The sequence below is a fragment of the Chiloscyllium plagiosum genome, unplaced genomic scaffold (genome assembly GCF_037043375.1).
Source record: "Chiloscyllium plagiosum isolate Xiang-an unplaced genomic scaffold, Cpla_swu_hap1 HiC_scaffold_3, whole genome shotgun sequence".
Lineage (NCBI taxonomy): Eukaryota > Metazoa > Chordata > Chondrichthyes > Orectolobiformes > Hemiscylliidae > Chiloscyllium > Chiloscyllium plagiosum.
In genome coordinates this window covers 29,197,630-29,224,535 of record NW_028270141.1, presented here as the reverse complement: position 1 = coordinate 29,224,535, position 26,906 = coordinate 29,197,630, and the positions used below count along the sequence as shown (strand labels likewise).

Below are 26,906 nucleotides of genomic sequence, written 5' to 3'. Positions count from 1 at the left end.
GTCATTAAATACATTTAAGGCTAAACAGACAGATTTGTAATCACAGGAGAGTGAAGGGGAACAGGTGGCCAAAAGACATAAAGCAAAGAGCAGATCAGCCAATATCTTGTTGAATAGTAATGCACGTCTAAGGAGCTGGATGACCTATTCCTGCTCTTCTTTCAAATATGAACTTTAGGGTCCACATGAGTAGCCTGCTACTTTGAAATGAGGGATTTCTGATGTGAAGTTTAGTATTTGTTTACTGGTGTTACCTGGAGCAGTTGCTAAAGGAAATGACGTATATGCATGAAGATGTTCCTTTATTGTAGATGCTGTGATCAGAGTGGCCTTTGCATGTGTTCTATCCTGGATCTGTTGGGAACCTCTATGCCTTTCTAGGTAGTTAGATCATGACAAGAGAGGAAAGACACTTGCAAGAATTCTTGACAGAATTCCAAAGCAAATGATTCCTGAGATCATTGGTAACATCTAAGGATTTTTTTTTTGCAGATCTCTGCCATAGTCTTAAGATCAAGGTGACAAAAGTATTATCATGTCAGTTACAACATGCTACAAAATTAGAAAAGAGATGGCAGGTTTGAGCAGTATGCACTATACTGGGGAGCAATATAGAGATCTCTCATTTCAAGCAGGATGTGTCATGACCTTTTAGATTACTTACAGTGTGGAAACAGACCCTTCGGCCCAACAAGTCCACACCGACCCGCCGAAGCGCAACCCACCCAGACCCATTCCCCTACATTTACCTCTACGGGCAATTTATCATGGCCAATTCACCCAACCTGCACATTTTTGGACTGTGGGAGGAAACTGGGGCACCTAGAGGAAACCTACGCAGACACAGGGAGAATGTGTGAAGTTTGCACAGTCAGTCGCCTGAGGTGGGAATTGAACTCAGGTCTCTGACGCTGTGAGGCTGCAGTGCTAACCACTGGACGATAAATCTCCTCCAGCTTTACGCACTTCCAACTATAATCAGATTTTGGATCCTCGTCTCAAGTAGGATCCAAAAAAGAAAAATTGAAAGGCTCAGGGCAACATCAGTTCAGTTGCCAGCAGTACTCTGAAAACTCAACTTTTGTTTGCTTTTTCTTATATTTTAGAAATACTCTAGAGCTCACTCAATAATTAGACTGTCTAGTTCAAAAATAGATGAATGATCTTCACACTGGAATCCAAAGCTTACTGTTGCTATTCAGTCAGATGAGTGGAGTTTGTTTCATACCAAGTCCATATAGTCAGTTTTGTACCCTGGTTAATCATTCAGATAGCAGTGCACAAGCTTGGAACTGATGGCAGTGCACAAGCTTGGAACTATTTCTTTTAATGGGTCTTAATGTCTTGTAAAAACTTAGCATTTCAATTTGCAAATAAACTTTTTTTAAATTCTAACTAATGGAGCAGAATGTTAGTCAAAGTAGGAGTGGATAATTTGTCCTCCCTCTCAGTAGCAATTGAATAGGCCTTTATGTCTTTTTCAACAGCGGTTTAAAAACTTTTTAACCTCAGTCAGCGATAAAAGAACAAAAGGAGATGTTTTGTTGGTAGCAGCCCTTAAACTATGTGGGGATGAAATACTCTGATCCTTTCAAACCTCCCTAATAGCAGCAGCATTTCTACTGAGCTAGATCTTTGTCATTTCTGAGAATTCAGGATTTGCCTTTTAAAGAGGCATATCATTAAGGAGATTGATTTGTGCAAGAACTTCCTACAGCTGATATTTCTGCTTCACTGGCCCAATTTTAAGTCCATACAAATGAATGAGTTTTGATTTAGTTAATAATTTTGATTCTCCCGCTCTTGCCCCAATGTATTACCCGAGTTCAGTATGCCAATGAAAGGAGGTGTATTAAGCACCAGATATGTAAAAGTGAATTGTGCAGATGGGCAAGAATGTCACTATATTTTTTCATATTTTTCAATTAAAAGAATGCCACCATTTTACCACTGACCATGCATAATTATAATTGATTAGATTTTAGAAAGGCTGCCGTTCAATAGTGTCTTTGGGCAGATATGGCGAGATGGAATGTTGAAATTATTAGATTTTTAAATTGACAATTAACAACTGGAGCACAGTGGTGACAGAAACCCTGATTATGGTCACATTTTAATGTCAGGTTCAATCTGTCCATTCCTGGTTGTAGTATTGTGTGAGCAGCATCATTGTACACAATGGTTACATCAGATCCAACTGCAATGTTGGGCCCTATGATTGAATTGATGTCATTGTGTCAGTGCCCTTTAGTTGAAGAATTTCATTTTTTTCCAAGAATTTGCTACTGCACAGGTACTGGGATATGAACATTGCTTTTTGAATTGGAGTCATGATTTGGGGATGCCAGTTACAGCTAACCTGAGAATGCAACTTTAAAAAAAAGGTTTTGTGATTTACACATGAAAGAAGTGAAACTATCATGGTATTCAAACAGATGAAAGACTCAACAGACCATCAAGGTATTTTTCAATGTATAATTTCAGTTACATCACACTGTAAATTTTTGCTATAAATTCTGTGTTTTAGGATTAAGTCCTCCACAATCACCTGATGAAGGAGCGATGCTCCTAAAGCTAATGTGCTTCCAATTAAACCTGTTGGACTATAACCTGGTGTTGTGTGATTTTTAACTTTGCTTTTTGAAGAGTGCTCTGCAAGCAAGAAGCCTGCCTTCCTGATTCATGCTCCTTCACTGGAGATGATTTTGATTGTGGGCTATTGCTTCCACTGTACACATGAAATTAAATTTCTTTCCTTGCCCCTGAGCTTGTTTGGGCCAAAATACTGCATAGTGCCTGTCTGCAACAGCTGAGGCACAGGAACCAGCTTAAAACCAGGGAGAGAGCAGATAAGTCTGAGAAGCCATTTTAATATCACTCAGTCCAAACTAGTGATTTAGTACTGCAATACTTTTTGAACATGAGCCAGAAATACTAAGCAATTGGTGGTAGCAAACCTGCTACTGCAAAGGGATCAAGGAAAACCATCAGCCTTATATTGAAACTGATTGTCTAAAAATGTCTTGAAGCAGGAAAATAAGGAGTCAATATTTCTAGAGTGTTGGGCAATTCCTATGGCAGTGAGAACAATCTGTGGTAACACTGACAAAATCAAACAATGCTCACACACTTTTAAGTACTGACAGGATGAGTCAGTCTGGAAGCAACATTATAGAGAAGAAGGCTGCCACAAATCAGTCTAAATCTCTGAACAAAACCAACGGTAAGGACCTCCTAGTCTGACAACCTTCCAAGTAAAAGCCAAATCCTTTAAGAGGACTTACAGGATGAGCAAATGAGAGTTCTCATTTGGAGAGTGCAAATTCTAGTCATAGATGGTTTGATCATTTCAAGAAGTGTTCCAGTCTGGAGAACATTTAATTGTAACTTGTGCTATTACAGAAATGGCTGAGGAATTCCCTGACCATGTAAAGTGAGTAATTGAAGAAGGTGGCTGCACAGCAAAACAAATTTTCAAAGTTGATGAGACAGGGCATTTTCAAACAATCTAATGGTTTGCTGGGAATACTCACGCAGATTTTAAGATTAAGCTGTTTGTGGTGTAACAGTCTGTAATGGATATAGAGGGCTTACTACATTTCATTTGGCAGTAAAATCAGAAAGCCTGAAAGACAATAGAACTCTTTCAATAATGGCTCTCTCTTTACGGCAGCCCATATTGTGCCAGAGAAAGTCTTGCCTTCAAAATATCATGTCTGAACCAATGTGTGATATGGATTTTGGTTGGATAAGAGGAGTAAAGATAAGAATCGATCCTATGTCACCACCCCAAAACTTCTCATGTGAGGCAGTGGCAGAACTAACCATCATGGTCAAGGGTGTTAACAAAACAAGGAATGTTAAGAGCTGTAGCAACTCACAACAAAGCCAGTGGCCTTTGTACAAGTTGCATGTATCATGGAGTCTGACGGGGGAATGATTGGATCCTGAATAATAACATTCCTATAAGCACCCTCAGTTGTAGCCATGTCCTTGGCCACCACAGTATTTTCTATTCTCAACATTTGAAGTAGTTTTGGCCAAGACCAATGAGGAGGAAGTGCTAAAAACATTCAATTTTACTTTCAACAGTCAACAGTGGGCGGAACGGTGGCACAGTGGTTAGCACTGCTGCCTCACAGCGCCAGAGACCCGGGTTCAATACCCGCCTCAGTCGACTGACTGTATGGAGTTTGCATGTTCTCCCAGTGTCTGCGTGGGTTTCCTCCGGGTGCTCCGGTTTCCTCCCACAGTCCAAAGATGTGCAGGTGAGGTGAATTGACCATGCTAAATTGCCTGTAGTGTTGGGTAAGGGGTAAATGTAGGGGTATGGGTGGGTTGCGCTTCGGCGGGGCGGTGTGGAATTGTTGGGCCGAAGGGCCTGTTTCCACACTGTAAGTAACTAATCTAATCAGTATACATGAATGTGACTTCCTCGAGGTTTCCACTAGAGCCTCTCCATTTTATCTTGAAGTACAGGCAGGCAGATTGAGATTGAACATATTGATGATCTGCTCCCATTCACAGCAGCTTCATAGGGACCTGTTACAGGATCCATTTGTATGCTTGTATGTTTATTTGGTCATACCTGAGGTTGTTATCCTTACAGCAGAGGAGATTGGGAGGGGATAATTCAGATATGTCAAATTATGAGGGGCATAGATAGGAAATTAACTTTTCTCCTTGATGAAGAGATTAATGACCGAGGCATAGATTTAAGTTAAAAGGCAGAAGATTTAGAGGAGATATGAGGAAAAACCTTTTCACCCAGAGGGTGGTGGGAATCAGGAACGCAATGCCAGTAAGAGTGGTAGAGGCAGAAACTCTCATAACATTTAAGTAATATTTAGATGTACACTTGAAATGCTGAGACATAGATAACCATAGTTTGAGTGTCAGAAAATCGGATCAGAATAGCTTGGTGGTTATTTTTGACAAGTACAGATGTGATGGGCCAAAGGGCCTTTTTCTGTGCTCTAGATCTCCATGATTCTAATGGACAAGACAAGGGATCTAAATAGATTGTATTGTATCTCTGCCTCAGTGTAAAGGAGGAAATAGGTTCTAGGAGAAAGTGAGGACTGTAGATGCTGGAGATCAGAATTGAGAGTGTGGTGCTGGAAAAGCACAATCGGTCAGGCAGCATCTGGGAAACAGGAGGATCACCCAACCAAAATCCTGCTCCAAGGAAACAGGTTCGGCCTGGTATCAGTGGTGGGAGGACATATCAAATTGGGGAGTGAATATAGATATCTCCCATATATCAGAATTCTTGTATTGATCATTGTTCTGTGACAGATTAATATAAGAAATTCCCCCTGAAATTAGATTAGCTAGAATTGAGACAAATATAGAAAACCTGCAATATCTCTATGTAAATAATATAACATATACTTGGTGGAAGGACAGAGTCTGTAGACCAGTGCCAAAACTGTTTTCAATTATTCATATTTTACAATGGTCAGAGTTACTGTTTTGCAAATAACAATTAACGATCACACATAAGCGTCGGTGTGAACTTGCTGGGCCAAATGGCCTGTTTCCACGCTGGAGGAATATGTTTCTGATCTATGTTAATTCATCAGATTTTAAACTGATTGCAATTTTACACGTGCCGGTGGGTTGGACAGAAAAGATTGAATTTTGTATTGATTAGATTTCTCAGCTTTTAATGAGTAACTGGAATAATGTGGTGGCAGACACCTCATATGATTATATTTGTAACCATAAACCCAGTCTAATGGACCAGCCTGAGATGAGAGTGATTAATCACAATCAAATGATGAGTTCAACAGAGAAAGAGTGCTCTATTAGACATGCAGACATCTTAAACTGATTGTTCCAATGAACTGCATCTACAGGAATAAGGGAGATTATCCTGTGCATGTGAACACCAATGCTTAGCATGTGCTGGCCATGAAGACAATTGGGTCATCAAATCCACTGATATAGGAAAGATTGCTTCAACAGACAAATGGGCACCAGGAACGCCCTGTGAAAGGTAGGAGTATCAACATAAGAGGAAGATATCTGGAAATCCAGACTGCAGTTGGGAACTGGTGGTCTAGTTTACCATCAGAAGATATAGAGAATGGGACAATGATAGAGTGACTGTCAGATTGCACTTCTGGGCAAAACTAAAGCTTAAAAAGCTTGGGTAAATGAGAATATTCACTAAAATATTTAATCTCCATTGATTCATTGTCACCAAGAGTAGAAGTCTGAATCTAGACTAGTTAAGCCTTCTAATGTTCCTACAGTATCAGGCCAGAGGAGTGGTGAGGACTCTCTAAGGAGAAACAAATAATTTTTCCACCTCCCATATTTTCTATATGTGTGCTCACATAGTCATATTCTTGTGAATGGATAGTCTCGATGCTTACATGCACTTGTCTTCTGTAAACTAGATGAAGTACCTCCCATGAATGCAAGCAGGAAGGGTGCTCAAGGCAATTCATAATTTTGCAGGAGTCATATTTTAAAGAATTTTCACCCGAGTTAATATGGTCTGAAAAGAAATTACCTGTAAATTATACCGCATCCAATAATGTTGAATATTCAAATATCTTAGATCAATTAAATATAGACAATGTACAATCCAGTATTTCTTTCTTAAATACAAGAAAACTTACCAAATTATGCTTTAGTATACAAAACACTGGTGAGACCGCATATGGAGTATTGTGTTCAGTTCTGCTCTACCACCCTAAAATAAAATTACTTGTCAAAAAAGGAAAACAGCAGAGGCTCACCAGATTAATTCCTGTGAAGGTGCAACTGTGCAATGAGGAGAGATTGAGGAAACTGGCCTGTTTCTCTGGAATTTAGAAGAATGGGAGGTAATCACATAGAAGATGCGAAAATTCTTGAAGGGATTAAAAAGAGTGCAAGCACAAAGTTTCCCTTTACTGTGGGATGTTGAAATAGGGGACAGCCTTGGAATGAAAACCAAACCATTTAGAATTGACATGAGGAGGAATGCACTATTCAGAGGCTGGTGAATTTCTGGAGTTCTCTATCCAAGAGGATCAGTCATTAAGTAAATTCAAGACACAGCTTGCTAGGTTTCTAGTTAACAATGATATCAAGGGATATGGACATAGTGCATGAATATGGCATTGGGGTATATGATTGGCCATTATCTAGAACTGGTTTGGGGGCTAAAAAGCTCCCCCTGCTCCCATATCCCTATGTTACTAACTATTCCTCAAATACGTAATGTTACATTGTTAAAATTACATTTTAACCAGCACTGTTGGAATGTGTTTGCCATTCTTGGAATGTTGTATTTACTTAGAATCTTGAGTAAATCATAAAATGAGCTACATCTTACCTGAAATATCTTGAAATATTGACTTTATATACAATTTCATACATTGCACACAAAAACAAGATACAAACTAATAAATGTTATGCATTATTACAACTTTGAAACACCGCAATGTAGATAAGAATACAATATTTCAAAGTTTGTTGTCATGCCACAGATTATTTGGTATGTAACTTTAAAAGTTATAAACTGTGGACATTTCGTGTGGGCCAAGTCATTGTGATTGTCAGCAAGAACCCAATCTCAGGAGCTGGCTTATTGTTGCTGAAATTTGAACATTAGCCTGTATGCCGCAAAATTCCACTCAATACAATTAACTTGTTCAGTCAAACAAATGTACATTTTCACTACTATTTTGTTTAGTATGATTTGCAATATTGCTTTACACTTTACTATATGGAGTCAACTTGCTGGTTGGAACAGGGAGGCCTGATGTACTCTCAATACTGTGCCTCAGGTTAATTTAAATTAGGCTACTCACCAGCAAAGCAAATATAAATTTCTAGCTCTCAGTTAGTTGATCAGAAGTAGAGCAAATGATCAAGGATAGGGTAGGGAGAATAGGCATTCACATAATGTGAGTTAATTTGGATGAGAAAGTGGGCTCATCTCAGGATATCCTAAAAATCCATCTGGCCCACGCTCCCTCAACTGTATGTTGTCCCCTGATGAAATAAATCTTAAGCATGAGATCACTTTTCTTATGAATGGCATAGAGATCTAATTCTCTGCACTTACATTTGATCCCTTCATCATCTCAAACCTTCAAACTCAATGCATTAGTCACCATCGACTCCCACTTAGAATCCATAGAGATTTCCTGCACAAAAGATAGTTATTCTTCACTTCATGATTTTGCCAAATCTTTGCAATCCAAAAAGAACTATTTGATCCCAGTGACTCACCATAACCCTTAAACTTCCTGGCTACAACTGTTTCTCCATTTTCGCTCCAAAGATGCAATATTCTTAGACTTAATAGCTCCCTGCTTCAAAGCATTCCATGCTCCAAGAACATTTCTTGTTAAGATTTTTTTTACCAAATAAATAGTCATTAATGGAGTTAAAAAAAACACTTCCTGTTAAGCGAAGATGGTCTTTGTTTTGTCATCCCACCAAAAAGCTTCATCTTTAAAAAAAAAACTGTATTATTTCCTGAACCAAAATAAAAACATAAATTGCTGGAAAAGCTCAGCAGGTCTGGCAGCATCTCTGGAGAAAAATTAGAGTTAACGTTTTGTGTCCAGTGATCCTTCCTCAGCACTGAAGGTTCTCGGACCTGAAACATTAACTCTAATTTATCTCCAGAGATGCTGCCAGGCTTACTGAGCTTTTCCAGCAATTTCTCATTTTGTTTCTGATTACAGCATCTACAGTTCTTTTGGTTTTTAGTTTGTATTAAATCCTGCTTGGGTTCCAAACTATCAATCCTATTATCTCCAATATTCCCTCATAATTATGTTTTCTCATTGACAGCTCAATGATCCTCAGCTGCCTTGTCAATCTCTTTCCCTACATCTTAAAGTCAGAAGTGGGAATATTTACTGCTAACTGCATGATGACCAGCACAATTCGTGACTTCTCAGATACCAAAGCAGTATGCGTCAATTGGCAGCAAGATCTGTTCTGTATCCAGGCTTGTGCTGATAAGTGGGAAGTAACTTGTACCTGACAAATGCCAGTCAATGATCATCCCCAAAAAGATAAGACCTAACAATTGCCCCTTGACATTCAATGGTATTGTCATCACTAATCCCTCACTACCAACATTCTGAGGACTTTCACACAAAAAAAATCTAAACGAGACAAGCCAAGTAATTACTGGTCATAGGAGCAGGTCAGAGACTAGAAATTCTGCAGCAAGTAACTTACTTCCTGACTCCCAAGGATGGTCCACCATCTACAAGGCACAAATTGGGAGTGTAATGGAATCCTTTCCATTTGCCTGGATGATTCCAATAACTCACAAGAAGTTTGACACCATCCAAGGCAAAGCAGTTCCCATTCAATTGTTTCAATACTGACTCACAGTGGCATCAGTGTCTTGCATCTAATGCATTGAAACAACTCATCCATGCTCCTCATAAACCCTCAGCCTCTACCACCTAGAAGGAATACCATCATTTGGAAGTTTTCCTCCAAGCTACACACCATCGTAACTTGGAACTATATCATCATTCCGTCATTGTCATTGCATCAAAATCCTGTAACTCCTTTCCTAACAGCACTGTGGTTGTACCAAACCCCCAATGGACTGCAATTAGATTCCCTACAGTATGGAAAGAGGCCATTTGGCCCAACAAGTCCACACCGACTCTCCAAAGAGTAACCTACCCAGACCCATTCCCCTACCCTATATTTACTCCTGACTAATGCACCTTACACTATGGCTAATTCACCTGATTTAGATTGTGGGAGGAAACTTGAGCACCCAGAGGAAACCCACGTAGATACGGGGAGAATGTGCAAACTCCACATAGACAGTCGCCCGAGGCAGGAATCAAACCCGGGTCCCTGGCACTGTGATGCAGCAATGCTAGCCATTGAGCTACCTTGCCGTCCCTTTCTCACTGTATGGTTTGGAGATGCCGGTGTTGGAGCAGTGCTCCAAAAGGTAGTGCTTCCAATTAAACCTATTGGACTACCTGGACAACCTGGTGTTGTGTGATTTTTAACTTTCTCATTGTACAACACTAAAGTCAGTATTGCCTGTTCCCCAGTGGGCTCCACCACAAGCTGCTCCAAAATGCCATCTCATAGACATTCCACAAATTTATTTTCTTGCAATCCACTACCCATCTGATTTTCCCAGTTCACCTGGATAGTGAAATCCCCCATGCCCAAATCTCAGGAGTGAATTTAAAGAAAAAGTAGCATATACTTTTTTAATGATTTTAATGAGTGCTTTCTGTTTGCCTAAGCATCTAATCTACAGGGCATAAGCATTGCCATGAATAAATGTAGCAATATACCTTTGCTTCAAATACAGGCCACAATTATAGTAGAATTTTGGCTACTCCACCATAACCAACAGGCAGACAATAACAATGTTTTTTTATTTCTTTGAAAGGACATATTACTTAGGCAGGATAGAATTGTTTGTCTTGATTTCATCATACTCTTTATAAATTGGAGTTCAGCCCCTTTCTCTGCTGCACTATATAAATACAAGCCTTTCTTTTCAGTTTAACCTATAACATTACCCATTTCTACTCTGAGCATCTCACTGCTGCTGAAGCCATGCTGTCATGTTCTCAATTTGTTTTGCGCAGAAAAAGGTTGTTTATTTTATTGAAAACGTCCATATCTGCCCATTGATTGATTTCTATCCCATCATTTCAAACTTGATAAAGAACTTTCCCTGTCCCATTCCCTTCACTAAAAACACCACAAATTGTACCGTTCACTTCATTCTTTTGAATTAAAGGTGACAGTGACTACTCCCCCCAAAAAATCTGCATTTTATGATTTAAGAACAAACTGTTCCATCAGTTTATCAAAAAACAAAGCAACTGTGTCCTCCATGATGCAAATGGATCACTTGATGATTAAACTGTTATGAATTGCTTGCTGCTGCAAAACATAGACATCCTGATATAACTCTCTGTTGAAGTCATCAAACAAAGCTTCAAACCATGGTCTCCTGACTCATGGTACAGGAGTGCTACCAAAAGAACAACCTGACTACTAATTATTTCCTCTTGCCTTAAAACAGAAGTAAACATTTAAACAAAAATAACATAAGAAAAAAAGATAATTTTAAGAAATTTAATATACAAATGCTAATTTGTATAAGGGATTCCTAATTGTCACTTTCTTCTAAGAAAGTAACTGAAAAACAGTAATGCTGAAATAAACACTAATACTCAGTATTCATGCAATGCGATGGAAGGGATTCTACAAAGGAAAAAGCTAAAACTACTTCTACGTAAAAAGTGTAATGTAATCACTTTCTTTTCTTTGTCATATAGTCACAGAGGCATATGTTCACAGGGTCATACAGCATGGAAACAGATCTTTCAGTCCAACTTATACATACCAACTAGACATCCCAATTTGGCCTAGTGCTATTTACCAGCATTTGGCCTATATCCCTCTAAAGCCTCACTATTCATATACTCATTTTTAAGTGTTGTAATTGTACCCATCTCCACCACTTCCTCTGGCAGCTTGTTCCATACACACACCACCCACTCCATGAAAATGTTATCCCTCAGGTGCTTTTAAATCTTGCCCCTCTTACCTTAAATCTATGAACTCAAGATTTGGACTCATCCACCCGAGGAAAAAGACCTTGGCTATTCACCCTATCCATGCCCCTCATGATTTTATATACCTCTATAAGGTCACCCCTTCATCTCCGAAACTCCAGAGGAAAAAATCTCCAGCCTATCCAGCCTTTGCAATAGCTCAAACCCTCCAGTCTTCTCTTTTTCTCCAAATCTTTTCTCCCACCATTCATGTTCTGTATCCATTATCACATTTCCAGATAATCAGACCAACTTCAGACGATAGAGTGAATTGGAGAACTGACTCTCCAGTGAGATCCCTGGATTTGTTTTTTTTGCCATGTACTGCTTGCTGACTAAAGTAGATGAAGTCAGAAGTCATTCAACACCAGGTTATAGTCCAACAGGTTTATTTGAAATCACAAGCTTTTGGAGTGCTGCTCCTTTGTCAGGTGATGAAGGAGTAACACTTTGAAAGCTTGTGTTTTCAAATAAACCTGTTGGACAATAAACTAGTCAAAAAATGTGGTGCTGGGAAAGCACAGCAGGTCAGGCAGCAACCGAGGAGCAGGAGAGTCAATGTTTTGGGCATAAGCCTTTCATCAGGAATGTGGGCTTGAAGGCTGAGAGATAAATCGGGGTGGGGGTGGGGTGAGGTAGCTGGGAGGGTGATAAGTAGATGCAGGTGGGGGGTGATGGCGATAGGTCGGAGGGGAGAGTTGAGCAGATAGGTGGGAAGGAAGATGGACAGATAGGTCAGTTCAAGAGGGCGGTGCCGAGTTGAAGGGTTAGATCTGGGATGAGGTGGGGGGGTTATGGGGGAAAGAGGAAGCTGGTGAAATCGACATTGATGTTGTGTGGTTGGAGGGTCCCAAGACAGAAGATGAGGCATTCTTCCTCAGGTGATGGGTGGTTAGGGTTTGGCCTTGGAGGAGGTCCGGAACTTGCATGTCCTTGGTGGACTGGGAGGGGGAGATGAAGTGGTCAGCCACAGGTTGTTTGGTGCGTATCCCAGAAACGTTCCACGACTTGGCATTCTGTCTTCCCAATGTAGAGGAGACCACACGAAGAGCAATGGACACAGTAGATGAAATGTTTGGATGTGCAGAAAAATCTCTGCTGGCTATGGAAGCATCCCTTGGAGCCTTAGATGGAGGTGAGAGGGGAGGTGGGGAGCAGGTTTTACACCTCTTGCGGCCGCAAGAGTGGGTGCCAGGAGTGGAGAATGGGTTGGTTGGGGGGTGGACCTAATGTGGGAGTTGAAGAGGGAATGGTCTCTATGGAATGCCGATAGTAGTAGGGAGGGATCTGATTGTAGATAGCGGAAATGGTGGAGGGTAATGTGTTGTATCCAGAGATTAGAAGCATGGAAGTTGAAGAGCAGGGGGGTCCTTTCCTTGTTGCGGTTGGAGGGGTTGAGATGCGGGAAGTGGAGGACATGCTCTGGAGGGCTTTGTTGATCATGTATGAGGGGTAATTGCAGCCCTTGAAATAGGAGGCCATGTGGGATGTCCTGGAGTGGAACTGCTCTGCCTGGGAGCAACTTCAGTAGAGCCGGAGCAGTTAGGTCTAAGTAATAGCGTTTTTACAGAGGGGATGGGTGTGGGAGGACCTAGTTTCATGTAACGTCTGACTTTGTCCACTCCAGTCCTACACTGGCACCTCCACATCAAAGTAGATGAGGCAGTTGGGAATCAAGAGAGACAGAGAAAAAGAGAGGACATATCAACCTGTAGATGGGAAAAGCTTTTCTGACTACTCCTGCTCTGTCATAAGGTTTTTTTATTGAATCTATTATTGGTATAGTTCAAAACTTCAAACACACTATCTTACATGCTTGCTCATCACACTCTTCTAAAAGTATTGGATTCAACAACAACTGCATTGTCTCTTACTGCCATTGACTGAGTCTGTGGACCTAAACTATCCATTACCACTTCTTGATATGATCCTTTTTTACTCTTTTCAATCTGGCATTCTAACTGGAATTCCTTCCCCTAATTTTCTGAAAAATTATAATGAGGTACTGAAGAAGTTAGAAGGATTGGAAAAATGTAATTAGATGGAAAAGGAAAAAGGAAAAATGAAGAACAAATGAAAATGGAGTTTTGGGGTTGAAATGAGGTTAGAAAGGAGAAAAAGTGCAGAGTTTAATAGAAATCTACCAAAAGAAGATTCATAGGGTGATGTGGGATTAGAAACACTTGGAGTTTGAGGAGTTAACACAAACTATAAATCCTCCTTTCCTGTGGCACAAATAAATCCATTTAAATCCTCACAGATTTTGAACTCTTTCAAGAGGAGCAAAGGTAACCATGCTGATTTTCCAGCTGACACTTTTAATTAATTGTCTCAGTATATTACAATACTGAGCGTCATCAGATGTCTCTGAAGTATCCATGTGTGGGTTGAATGGAAAAAAAGGTTCAAAGGTTCACTGCCTCACAGGTATAAATCAGATATTTCACAATCTCCTGAACTAAATAGAAAATCTCTGATTGCTGCGGCATAAGCAAGAAAATTTGAGAATTCAACTGCAATGCTTATTTCAGATGTACAGTTAACAGGATAAAAATGAAGCTGTAGACAAATATTTAGACACAACTTATTTAAAGTAGAAATTCCTGTAAATTCACAGAAATATTGTTATCATTCACAAATTTTTCACCATATGGATTCTCAATTTTAATTTATTCTTACTTACAAATTTGTGGAAGTACCATTTTTGCATAGAATATACAACATAGATGTGGGCCTTTCAACTCAACCAGTACATGCTAACGTTTATCCTCCACTTGAGAATCCTCCCATCTTTCTTCATGGCATGATGGCTCAGTGGTTAGCACTGCTGTCTCAGAGTGCCAGGAATCCGGGTTTGATTCCACTCTCGTGCTGTGTGGAGTTTGCCAATTCTCCCCATGTGCGCATGGGTTTCCTCCCACAATCTATGGATGTACAGGTTAGGTGGTTTGCTCATCCTAAATTGCTCCTAGTGTCCAGAGATGCAGGCTAGGTGGATTGGCCATGGGAAATGCAGGGTTACCAGGATAGGATAGGTAGTTGGGTGTGGGTAGGATGCTCTTTGGAGTTCGGTGTGACTTGATGGACCAAATGGCCTACTCCACACTGTAGAGATTCTACAATTCTGACTCTAATTCTACCAACAGAAATTGGAATTCCTCTCTCCCTCACCTTCTCTAGATTTTCTTTAAAAGCATCTCTCTTATTTGTTTCAACCACTCTTAGTGGTATAGAGCTCCACATTCTCACCACTTGTTTGGTGAAGAAGTTTCCTCTGATTCCCTATTGGTTCTCTTGGTCAATACAAAATGGTGACCTCAAGTTATGCACAAGTGAAAACATTTTCTCTTTATCCATTCTTTCAAAAATTTGTATAATTTTAAAGACATCTATTAAGTAATTCTCAGAGTCTTTTATTTTCTCAACAGAAATGAGACTCAGCTTGTTGATTCTCTTTTGATCTATACACCCAAGCATTTTGGGTATTGTCATGGCAAATCTTGTCAGCATTCATTCCAGTTTTTTTATATCCTCTTAACATTATGGTAACCAAAACCATACACAATCCTCTAAATATATGATGATCAATGTTCGATTTGGGTTTTGCATAGTTGTTCTACTTTTCGGTTCTCTCTCTCTGTAAAGTTGAGTTACTTGATTTATATGGCCTTGATAACCGATGGGGCAACTTTTTCATTTGTTTCTCTACTCCACTTAGATTCCCACTTTCCATGTAGTTTTTGACCCTGCTTCATCCTACTCAAATGCCAACCTCACGTTCATCTGTGCTATCTTGATTTACCAATTATTTTGCAGGCCTCCACGAAAAAGTCACATATTGACTATCCCTACAATATAATGTCATCTGCCTAGTGTCATGTTGTTATCTGTGCTCAACCATGTCAAAAGATAAGGAACAAGGTGGATGATTGCACATAGTCACTGTGGATGATATTTAAGACTTCCGTTTGGGCTGTTACAACACTCAGTGTGGAAAACTTGTTGGTGTGTTGGAGATGAGGTGTTAGATTACAAGGATCGAGGCATTGAGCATGTTGTTTTTAAGGAGAGGGTGTGACAATGGTTTGGAAAGAAACTAGGATTTCCCACTAATATGGTGAATGAAATTTGAGATTAGGTACACAATTTTAAAAGTGCAATTGTAAATGCCTCAAGAAAATGTTTCTCCACAGGAAGCAGAGTGAGAAGTAGAGTTGGAATCCAACACAATTGGGATGATACAAAATTGAGACCACAGAAAAGACCTTCCACAGGACATGGCATAGCCAAGGAAATGAGCGTAAATATGGGTTGGCAAGTTTATATGGAGAGTTAAGTGGTGGGAAGACAGGAGAGCTGAGAAATCAGAAGGAAAGGGAGCAGTGAAGTAGCATGAAGATTAATTCACTGAAGGTAGGGAGATGCTCTTTAGAGAGGCTGAAACAGTAATGATTGAAAAAAATTGAGAAGAAACACAAGATGTGAATTGGGGAGCTATCAAATTATGCCAAATGATGAGTTACTTAAAGGTGAGATTAAGCTGAGGTTGACTGTGAACAAAGTTTCAGTTGAAGGGCATAATCCTTGATAACAATTGAGAGAAATGAATAGCAGAATGATGATTGGTCTGTTGATGGAGCTCTAGAGGTGTCAGAAGTGAGTGGAATGCAAAGTGGGTTGCTGAGGTCAGTGCTGAGTTGGTGAAAAACTTGGTAAAGAGGAATGCATAGTTGATGCTATTGCTCATAAACTGACAGTGAAATGTGCCTCAATGAGAGTTGCTAAGAGGAGCATGGAATAACAGCTCCAGAACTGTTCAAAGACCCAGATTGCATCAGCAATATGAGAGGAGGACAGTAACAGAATAATGGGAAGGATGTAAACTATTTAGAAGGGCGAACGCAAAGCTGAAAATGGCAGAAATCTGTGTGCAAATATTTAAGGCCAAGGAAACAAAGGTTGGAAAAATATTTAACAAAGGAGTTGGTCAATGTTTAGTTCCATATACTTTAACGCCAGGAACCCAATGAATAAGACTGTTCAGCTACGGACATAGGTACATAATATCACTAAAACCAAATAAGCTATTCAAATGTAGTTTAATGAAAGGTTAGAATTTTAGCTCAATATTCTGGTCATTGAGTTTTCAGAAAGCATAGAATCTGAGATGGCACTGCAATTTTGGTTGAAGAACCAGTGACAACTGTGACAAGAGATCATCTGAAATCATCAAAGCAGGCCATATGGGGTTGAACTGCGGATCAAAACAGGGGAACTCATGCTGGCACAGAAATCCAGTGGAGAAGGAGCTACAAGACCAATATTTGGCAAAATGCAGAAATCATAGAGAAGTTAACGAATTTCAACTGCTTTGATATTAACTGGGAAAAAAAAATTAAAAGGTACAAAGGATGCAATTTTCTTAAAACATGCCAGGAGAATATCTATGTAACAAGCCTAATAAGACATGGCTGTTCTGGATATAGATTTAAGAAATGGTACAGCATTTTTATGGCAGTGATCATAATATCAGTTAGACTTAGCATAGTTATGAAAAATGTCAAAGATAGACCAGGAATAAAAGTTTTCAACTGGGAAAAGTCAATTTTACTCAGCTGAGATATGATATGGTGGGAAAGATGTGACAACAACAGGAAAAACAACATGAAGGTAATCTGTATCAGAGTCAGTGAAGCATCCGAGGAGTAGATAATGGGAACAAATGTATTCTGAACATGAAGTAAAATCCCCAAATCTCGATGCTCCAGGATATCAAAAAACACACGGAGTAAGAGAAGGCAAGAAAGAGAAGTATCTATAATATGGCAAGATTTCAATATTGTAAAAGATTAGAGAAGGAAAGAAAGTGTATGCGTGAGTGTGGGAATTAAAAAAGAAATTAGGAAAGCAAAGAGAGGACATGAGAAGATATATTAGCAAGTAAATTTAAGAAATCCAAATGGTTTATACATACTTAGAGCAAACAGAATAACTGTGCAAAGAGTTCAGCAAAGGGCTGAAAACAGACCAAAGAAGTAACTTGTGTGGGGAGGTGAAAGCTGTAGGCATGCTTTTTAATGAATATTTTGCATTTTTTTCAAATAAATGGGAATGATGCAAACATATGTTAAAGAGGAGCAGTGCCAACCAATAGATATGATAAATATAGTGAAGAAAAAACAGTAAGTTGTTTATCACCCTTAATAATGAATAAGTCACTAGCTCTGGATGAAATATATCTCAGACTGCTCACATAAACATGGGAAGCAAAAGGAGGCCCTGGCCATCATTTTCCAATCTTCCCTGGCTACAGGCACAGTGCCAGAAGACTGCTAAGTTAATACTGTTGTTTAAAAAGGGAAGAAGAAACAGATTGATTAATTACAAGAAAATCAGGTTTATCTTGATGATTGTCAAATTATTGGAAACGCTTCAAGGACAGTATAGATTGTAATTTCAAAAGCCACACATTATCAAGGACAATCAGATTGAATTTGTTCCAGGAAACTTATGTCTGACTATCCTGAGTCAATTTTTTTGAGGAGGTAAAAAGAATGGATGAGAAGGATAGCATGCTTGATACACTGAATTTGGTAACGCGTTTGACAAGGTCCCACATGTCAGACGAACAGAAATTTAAAACACACTGGATCAAAGGAAAAGTAGCAAGATCGGGTTAGATTTTACCCCTTTGGTGGGTTTGAAGGCAATGCAGGAAATGGGAATGCTTAAAGTCCAATGTTTAGCCTACCCACTGCCTGCCCACACTGGAGCCTTTTGAGGTACTTAAGTGGCCAATGAATGACTACCAGGCTTTGCCCCACTACTGCTTATATGTGTTTGTGGTGAGGAAAGCCTTGCCTTATGTGAAGCCAAGTAGCTCAACCCCTTTTACCTTCCTCACTTCTTGAAACCTGTGCTCCCACTCCCATTCCCAAAATCCTGGATTTTCCTGGAATCTTCTGTGTGGTGGGACCACTTGTAGTCCCAGCACTGGCCACTGTGGCCAATTGGATAACAGATTTACCAGCCATTCTGTTTGGCTGGCAGCTTACTAAGGCAGCACGTTCTCTCATAGGAGATAGGAACATAAATTTTTCCTTTAAACATCTAATGCTGCTACCAGCATTAAAGTGCTGTGGGCTGGCTGTCATGATTATGTTTGTGGTCTGCCTGATTTTTAGCTGGGGGCAATGGAGGGACTGGGCAGAAACTACTGTATTCCACAAAATTCAGCACTTCAAACAAAAATTGTCTCAATAGTGAGAAACAAACGGTTATGTTTAACAGTTGTTTTTACGACCAGAAGCTCTTTCCAGTAGGAAATTGTGCAGGATTCAATATTGCATGCTTTGCTGTTTATGACACATATTAATGATTCGGATTTGAAATTCAGGAGCATGATTAAGCATTTGGAATGATATAAGGTAGTTAAAAAGCCATCGAAGATACTTTGCTTTTTTGGTTGACACAGAGGGTATAAGAACAGACATGTAGACAACCCTTTATCAGAAATCCCGAAATCCGAAAAGCTCCAAGGTCTGAAGGTCATTTTTGTAAAGTTTTTTCTCATTAACAAGGTTGCTTCGCATGCAGACAGCTTTAATGTTACTAACAAAGTCCATACCTAATTGATGTGTGTCACTCGGGCGTGACATGGTGGGGTGTGGCCTAGCACTGGCAGGTCTCTATTTTGTTGCAGGGCCATTTTTACTCAAAGTAGGTCTATTCTTCTGAAAGATTTTTTTAAATTGCACCATCAAACTGACACTTATTCTGAAATTTGAAAAATTCTGAATTCCGAAAAACAGTTGGTCCTGAACATTTTGGAAAAAGGATTGTGCACCTGTACTAAAACTGTCGAAATCACTGGTCAGACCATATCCTGAAGACGACTTACACAGCTTTCCTGGAGTAGAAGAGGCTGAGGAGAGATTTAGTTAAGAGGTCTCAAATCATGAATAGCCTAGAAATCACTTTTTCTGTGAGCAGAAAAATTGATAATCAGGAGGTACAGAAATACAGAAATAGAGTAATTGAGCACATGTTTAGAGATGAAATGAATGGATACTTTGTCCCCTGGAGACTAATGGGAGTCTGTAAAGGTAATTGAGGCAGAAACCTTCATCAGATGTCAACATACTTGAGATACGCACTTGAAGTCCCTTGACCTACAGAGCCACAGATCAAGAGCTAAAATTAGGAATAGGCTGAGTAGCTACTTTCTGCCCATAACATAATAATTGGTTGAATGATCTCCTTCAGTTCTAGTGTTTTATATGCTTTAATGTTACTAACAAAGTACAGAACTGTATAATACAAATGGCAGCCATTTCGCCCAGCATGCCAATGCCACTTCGATTAAAGATCTTTTTAATTTGTTCCATTCTACACTGGTCTGAAAGATGTAATCCATTGTTACATTGTTGCAGTCATGGTTATGATTCTAAAGATAAGGAACCTGCTGTATGGATAGATTGGAGAAGATTAAGCTGTTCTATTTGAAAGTGAAAAGATTAAGGGATTTGATGGTGATGATCAAAGTCTGGAGAGGTCAATTGTATGTACAAGGAAAAAATTGCTCCATTGTTAGAAGGATCAAGTAACATAGGATACTCATTTAAAATGATGACAAAAAGAAAAAGAAAGACATGTAAAATCTATTTTAGCTAACAAATAGTCAGGATCTGGAATTCATTACTTGAAAGTCTAACAGAAACAGTTTCAATTAAGGCCTTCAAAGAAGAATTGGTAATGACCTGGAAAGACCAAAAACGAAATGCAGGGCTACAGAGAAAATGTGGTGGAGCAGGATTGGGGGAGTTGTTCTTGCAGAAAGTGGGACAGACATGATGGGCTACATGACATTCTCAGTGCTGTAACTGTTCTATGGTAGGACTGTTTGATAGGAAGAGGAAAGGGAAGGACAGGGCTCCAAGAGGAAAATAAGGGAGATAAATATAAAATGACAAAGAATGACAACTAAAATGTATTGTGATTGTCATGAGATCAGCCAGGTGGACCTCACAGAATATGGCTATCTTGATTGGAGCTGTTAAGGAACCTGCTGTATGGATAGATTGGAGAAGGTACTGGCTGACAGAGAAGAACAGGAATTTTCCCTCCCCTTCACTGTTTTGATCACATAGCATTGCCCTTCGATGTGAAGGGCACTGCTTGTCACTGGCCACATCGGTGTTTTCCTATCTTCCTGGTGGTGGAAATTGAATAAAGATTCGTGCACTTTGTGTCTTTCACTGTGTCTCACATGTATACACACACACCATGGGTGCTGGGGAAAAAATAAGCACTACCGCACTTAGGTGGTAGAATAAAGAAAAGAAAAAAAAACAACAAGAATTTCAGACATCTTGTTCACTCTGAGAACTCTATCAGTGTGAAGGAACTCCACGTGTAATTAAATGGTGACTTGATGACACGACATTAGCCTCTTTGGAGTTATTTCAATGGTGAGAGAAAAGCATGCTTCTGAAGAAAATCCCTCGTAACAGATATCTTTGAGGTGAGGTAAGCATTTCTGGCACCACACCATTACTTAGGAAGCTTGACTCATTCAATCCTGCTGTTGAAGTTAGGCTCAGTGTATGGAAAGAATGTGTTGCTTTTTCTGGCCAAATGACAATGAGGCAGATGAAAAGAAACAAACTATTCTCCTGACAGCGTATGGACTAGTAGCGTTTTTGGTAATTAGGAGCTTTAATTTCCCTGAGGCAGCACACACATAAATCTTTCGTGAGTTCACAGATTTAGATAAGGAATATTATGCACTCAAGCCTCCTCGAATTCTGAGACACTATCAGTTTTGCTTGGCAGTTTGAGAACCAGGGGAATCATATCAGGAATTTTTACTAAGTTAAGATGACTGGCAGAGGCATGTGACTTTGATGAGATGCTGAGACTGTGTTGGTATGTAAGATTAATGATGTAACTATGTAAGAAAAACCTATCAGCTGACACCCAGTTGAACTTCATACAGGCACTAAAATGCCTTTAACATTGGGGAAAATGCAGCTAATGGAGCATATAAGCCGCACGGTATTCTAATGTAAGTTGACACCCTTGCCAGTCTGACTGAGCTCGGGGACAACCACTTGAATGAAGGCAATTGCATAACCTCACTCAGTACATAACCTGACCAGAGGTGACTCAAGATCAGCCCACAATGAAATTCCAAAACAAAGCCAAGCTTTGGCCAAATGGTTAATATTTTCTTTAGGATTCGGGCTGGCAAGCCATCATAGTTGCCTCCGATATATGGACTCAAGACAGCAAAAGAGTCCCACTAAACCCAAATTGAGTAAGAGAACTCATAGGCACATCTTGGAAAGTCCACCTACATCTAGTCTGAAATAGTTAAATTGCTTAACCTCCAAATCAGAACCACTCAAAATAAATGTCTGATTAAATGGTCACCTGGTTCAAACTGAGGTTTACAATAACAGGAAAGACCAAAACGGGGCACTTAGAGAACTTGGACATAGTCTTTATACATTTCTCCCACATGGGCATACACCTTTGAAGGCAAAAATGTGTTCTAGGGTCCCCAAGTTACCTGCTTGGACCAGAGAGTCAAAAAGACCGATTGCATGCATTGGAAGATAAAGTGAGGTCAATCAAAGGTTCCCTGGCTCCCATGTCTGTAGCAGAGCGTAAGTCTCTCCTTCAGCCAGTGAATTATTGTAGACAGTTCATAAATAACCTGACCTCCATCCTGGCACCAACTTAAAAGAAGTGTCAGCCTTGGAAATAGTCTTGTAGTAAAGCCATAGCTTTCAGAGAAATGAAGAAACAGCTATTATCCTCTAAGGTGTTGGCACACTATGATTCCAAGCAATGTCTCCTGTATGGGATCAGGGTACAAATAACACAATGGTGGCACAATGGAGAGAAATGCCCAAGAGCATGTGCATTCAGAACTTTGGACAGAAAGATCCAGTCCTAGCAAAACTGTAACAGCTGGTGGTAATGGAGGAAACCAAAGAGTTGGTACAACGAGAATTGAAATCATTTTGGATGTGGAGAGATCAGATCATAATAGAGGACGACACGTTATGGAGAGCAACAGTGATTGTCCTGAGCAAAGGATGCCATCAGATACTGGCTATTCTCCACCAGGGTCATCCAGGGGTTTCCAGAAAGAGATATTGGTGAGAAGTTGTGTCTGGTAGCCAAGTTTGGATGCAGACATAGCCACATTGGTGGGACAGTGCCAACACGGACAAAAATTACCACAGCAGCACCTCCCCATATTCTTCGGAATGGCTAGATAAAAACTGGACTCAGTTACATGTCAACAATGCAGCTATTTCATGGGCTCAATGGTTTTAGTCATAGTGGACACTAATTCAAAGTAGCTGGATGTGCATAGAGTTAGTTTGCCGAACAAAGGGATGACGATAGAAAAATTGTGCTCATCTTTTTCAATACACGGACTCCCAGAAATGTTGGCCACAAATAATGGGTCATTGTTTACCAGCAGGGAATTTGAGCATTACCTAAAGTCAAATGATATTTCATATATAGGGACAGTTCCATGCCAACCATCATCCAATGGTATGGCAGAAAGAGCAATATAAACTTTGAAGGCAACCTTAAAGAAACAGCCTTCAGTTTCACGAGATAACAAACTTTCTGGGTTCCAAATTGATTACAGGACCAACTCTTATGCAACTACAGGAATAGCTCCAGCGGATGTGCTAATGGGGAGAAAACTCCACATCAGATTAATTCTGATCTACTCAGACCTGGGGGAAGGTGAAATGGCATTAGGAACACAAATGCCAGACACAAGACTTCATTCAGCAAAAGAGACAGATATAGTTTGGTGTAGGCACCATGGGAATGACTCTGCATTGGTAAAAAGCATGGGTGATCATGGTCAGCTCCAGTGATGTGTAATGTATAGGTAGGTGTGACAGTCCTGAACAAGCAGGTGGACTTTATGAAAACTGCAAACTTGCAAACAGTGTGGGAGAAAAATGTGCTTGGTTCCTCGACAGCCTTTCCAACTCTTCTGGAAACTGAAAGTTTTCCCTCTCCATCAAGTATTGAAGATACCTCGGCATCAGAGATGGACATGGCAGATGTCACTGCTTTGGCATCTTTGCCGTCTGAAGAGGAGAATGAATTTTTTCCAAAAGTCGCAGGTGCAAGAGGTGATACTGTGCCTTACATATCGCCTATATCAGAGGCAGAATTAGAGGAATCTGTTGCAATGGTAAAATGCCTCAGGAGGAGCCACAAAATAAAAACAGGCTTATGTCCTCTGACTTGGAGGGGGAGGGATTAGTCATTGTAACAGGATCAGTGAGGTAGAATGAGTTCCCTGATTGAAGCTGTTAATCTAGAGAGCCCTGGTTGACAGATATAAACAGGAGTATCAGAGTTCTTGTTCACTCTTGAGAGCTATCTCAGAGGGAGCTGGATCAGTGATAAGGACTCTCTATGTGTAAATAAAGGGTGACTTAATGATGGTATACCGGCCTCTGGAGTTATTTCAAAATGCATATTCGAATTCAAGTTATAGAGGCTTGGTAGAAATTTGAACAGACATGGCATGGTCATAGATAGGACCGTCCAATTTACTCCAGGTGTCTTATATAGAATGAATCATTGTTACTCAGCATGTTATGTTATTTAACTAAATAATTGTTAGCTCACAAGTGCAAAACATCACGGCACAAACAAATACTAAAACAGTATTTATACACAAATCATAACTGCAAATGGCCTTTTTGGAGTACAGATAGGTGGGTCTTTTTTTGTTGAAAATTAGAAATAAGCAATAGAGACAATCATTGGACATGTGATATGCATGTCTACTTTACCATTTTGTTTTTCCCGTGTGTAAAATAATGAGAGATAATCAGTGTATCTTTGAATCTTTGTGTGTTTAATGTTCCTTGGCTGCTGCTAAAATGGCTGTGTATGAAAACACAAGACATGAACACAATGGAAAATTCAATAAGACAGTATGGAGAAGGAAGCTGGCATGGTGAAGAGTGCTGCCAATGGAAGTAACTGCTGATGGAGACCAGAAAATAAGTTCAAATCACAAACTGCTCCAACTGGTAAATTCACTGTAACAGATTACGTCATTTAATCATGTTCTGAATGGAGAGCAGGAGTGTCTCATGGTGTGGTCAACATTCTCCAACCAAGTCAAAATACTGCTTGCAACGATTGGATAATAGAAACTGTGCAACATTACTACTTTTCTTAAACCTTGCCTAACTTCAAAACTTTGTTGAAAGAGATGTACTTCTTATTTGAACACAGAATGACTTATAAAGTGAATGTTCATGTGTACTACATTTAGTTTTACACATAATATGTTTTCAACTAAAATGCTCTCACTCTAAATTCATTTCTGGTTAAAAAGCATTTTCTTCTGGACAACACCAAACATTCCAAAAAAACAAGCACACACATTAAACAAAAATTGTCCATTTCTAGGGTATTTACCTTTGTGGGTTTAGTTGATGAGGACACCAAACTATGGCCTATCCTGTTTCCTGGATGGTTTACTGGATAAAGGCTCCAATCCATGGTCTGAAATTTAAAATGTTTGTAGCTAAAACTACCCCGATTATGTATCAGCCATAGCACAAGACAAGCACTCACAATTTAGTGTGACTCAATGCAACTGCAGAAATTATGGCAATATTGAGGCTGACACTCCCAATGCAATATTGATCAAGAGCTGTACTGTAGGAGGTGCCACATTTATGATGAAATACTGAGCTGAAGACCAGGTTGACACAAAGGACCCAGACACAATTTTGAAGTTAAGGATGGAATTTCCGTGTTGCCTTAATCAACTTCATTCAAACAAATTGTCTAATAATTAGCACACTGTTGTTGTGGGGCCTATATCACAATATTGCAGACTGGACCCTCAAAGATCTTTACTATTATAAAGATTAGTGACATTTCCTGAAGTTGCAGTCTCTGCAACATAATATAAGCTCTTTTCTTTATTAGTGTACTTACGTGGAGATCCTGACATTTTTGGATAGACAGTAGAACCATGCTTGCAATGTTCTAGAAATGGTGAGGGAATTCTGGGAATGAAGATATGAATCTGCTGCTGAATTTACTTGCAGGACTATTGTTATTGCTGTTGTACTGTGACATTGGAGAGCAATAAATCAAGTTGGCTATGCAGTCTGGTGGGAAATCCACAACAGCACCTTTAGGGAATGGTCCACAGCAATCAAATTGAAAGTTGGTATGAGTTTTGCAGCATGGAAATCTGGTGGGAAGCAAGATCAGTGCTTGGTTGGTTGTGTTGGCCAATCCCGAAAGAGAGAGAAGGCCAGATAAGTATCCATTGTTTCTCAAGTTTAAGTTTTAGCAATCCTCCCTCACTTTCCTCCATAGACCCTAGCTATATTGGGAAGGTCAATATTTACTCCAAAGGAACAGAAAGGTCATAAATTGAATCTCTTTGTCTGCACTCAGTATTTTAATCATGGTCAGGATAGTGATTAGCACAATCATTCTCCTCAGTTACCAGATTATACAGTGGAAAGATGAGTAATAATTCAGGATCCTGGTCAAGATTTAAAAACCCGGAATGACAAACGTATAAGTCAATGGAAAAATAATATAAAAATTATACTGGGTCAGTTGTTCAACAGTTGGATAGTCAGATGAGTGCAACTTTTAAGCATGAAGAAAGAATAAACTCTTGAAGTCTGCCATATCAGTGGAAAGTGAGTTGTCATTTTCAGTGAATTGGGGAATATTGGGCTTTTCCTAATGAATTATTTCCTAGCAAGTACTCAGTTCTTTGTCAAAATCTGTGGATTATTTCACAATTAGTGCTACTTTGATAAAATGAATAACACAGGGTTATTTCTTTAAGATGAAATGTTATAAAAGCAATTAAGCACACAGTGACATAGATTTCACAAGCTAACTAACTTTCTTAAAATCTAGAGTAACTAAAATTTCCATTGGCAAAAATGTCTTCTACAAACAAAATATTTTTTGACAAGGAAATTTCGTGGTGCAATAATACATAACAATCCAGTATATAATCAAAATCCACCTCAGGCATGATAATTTCAACTCAGAGCTCACTGTCAGGTTCCTAAAGGGGCTTTGGACATTTGTACCTCAGCTGTTTGTATGTAAACCTTCACAAAACAAATTTCCAAAACAACATTGCTGTTGTCATTTAGACAAATGCTGAGAAGTGTCTAACTTGGAAAAAGAAGTATTCACACTGTTTTAATAGAAGTATTCTTCTGAGGACAGGTTGGAAATTGGTGGGGATGTTGTGTTAGAGATTTAGTACTT

General features: G+C 39.5%; 1 protein-coding gene across 4 annotated transcripts in view; it reads right to left on the bottom strand.

The window, feature by feature from the left end:
• The window catches only part of dlgap2a (discs, large (Drosophila) homolog-associated protein 2a), a 974,428-nt gene that overhangs the window by 671,575 nt on the left and 275,947 nt on the right, over window positions 1–26,906 (bottom strand). The gene's annotated exons all lie outside the window — the stretch shown is intronic.